This window comes from Elephantulus edwardii, unplaced genomic scaffold, assembly GCF_000299155.1.
Source record: "Elephantulus edwardii isolate Elephantulus edwardi_28Jun2011 unplaced genomic scaffold, EleEdw1.0 scaffold00235, whole genome shotgun sequence".
Classification (NCBI taxonomy): Eukaryota; Metazoa; Chordata; class Mammalia; order Macroscelidea; family Macroscelididae; genus Elephantulus; species Elephantulus edwardii.
In genome coordinates this window covers 1,998,880-2,000,320 of record NW_006399985.1, presented here as the reverse complement: position 1 = coordinate 2,000,320, position 1,441 = coordinate 1,998,880, and the positions used below count along the sequence as shown (strand labels likewise).

The 1,441-nt window shown below is 48.2% G+C and overlaps 1 pseudogene; it reads left to right on the top strand.

Moving 5' to 3' along the window:
• The window catches only part of LOC102844423, a 158,209-nt pseudogene extending 157,304 nt beyond the window's left edge, over nucleotides 1-905 (top strand).
• Nucleotides 906-1,441: the final 536 nt, after the last annotated feature.

Sequence of the window (1,441 nt, the reverse complement as noted above, 5' to 3'; positions counted from 1 at the left end):
CTTCCTGTCCTATGCTGTCCCTCCACCCTTCCAAGCATGATGTCCTTCTTCAAGGACTGGTCCCTCCTGACTTCATACCTAAAGTATGTGAGATGAAGCTTCAATTCCTTGCCTCCAGGGAGCAGCTTGATTTCACTCTGTCCGAGGCAGACCTGTTTGTTCTCTTGGCAGTCCATGGAACGTTCAGTACTCTTCTCCAGGACTACAACTCGAAGGCAGCGATTCTTCTTCTTCTGTTATCCTTAGTCATTGTCCAGCTCTCTGATGGATAGTAAGTCACTGTGACGACCATAACCTGAATCAGGTGCACAGAATCTGCAGCAACGATATTACTGTGCTGGCCGATTAGAGGTGCATGATCATAAAGGGGATGGTCGACTTCACCCGAGGGAAAGGACCATTCAAAAATACCTCTGATATGATCAGTGCCACCAAGAAAATGGCAGAGCTGGGCTCCAGGATGGATAAGCTCTGCCAGACCATCATGGACCATTGTCCAACTCAGCCTGTAAGCAAGACCTGTTGGCCTCCTTGCCCTCTACTACCACCAGTTCAACATATGCAGCAAGGTCAAGGCCGAGGCGCAGAACCTCAGCAGGGAGCTCGTGGTCTCAGGGGTTAACATAGCCATGTCGCTGATCCAAGTAGCCAAGAACCTGATGAACGCTATGGTGCATATTGTGAAGGCATCCTACGTGACCTCCACCGAGTATCAGAAGTCTCAGGGCATGGCGTCCCTCGACCTCCCGGTCGTGTCTTAGAAGATGAAAGCCCCTGTGAAGAAGCCCTTGGTTAAGAGACAGAAATAAGATGAGACACAGACTAAGATCAATCGGGTGTTACAGAAGAAGCACGTGGACCTCATGCAGCCCCTCAGTGAGTTCAAAGCAATGGACATCACCTAAGTCTCTGTGGTCAGGGGTCGGTCCTCGAGGCTTAAAGATAAGTCACTGTCCCTCACACAGATGTACTTGCTAAATAGAAAACTGATGATAGAATCCACAGGGAAGAAAATAGGCAGGTCTTGAAGGCCACATAGTGAATTTTGCAAGGATGTAATATTTAAGTGTGTCACAAATGCTTTTAGGATTCAGGAGCATAGCTCTAGCTATATTTTTTTATAAACGTAAATAAGAAGAATTCCATAACCAAAAGATTTCCACATTCACCTGATAGTGAGCCTCGTGGCCACACTCTGGGCTGGCAGGAATGAGGTCTGACTCACCTGTCCCTGGCACCTGCCTGGGGCTAAATGACCAAAAATGGCCCATGGTTAGCAGCTTGGCATCTTAGGAAGCAATCTGAGAAGCAATGTCCCAGAAGCATCTAGATCTTAAGCAGGACAAACCATGTTGTTGTTGTTGTTATGTGCCGTCGAGTCGCTTGCGACTCATAGCGACCCTATGTACAACAGCCCTAAACTCTGCTCTGGCCTGTGCCA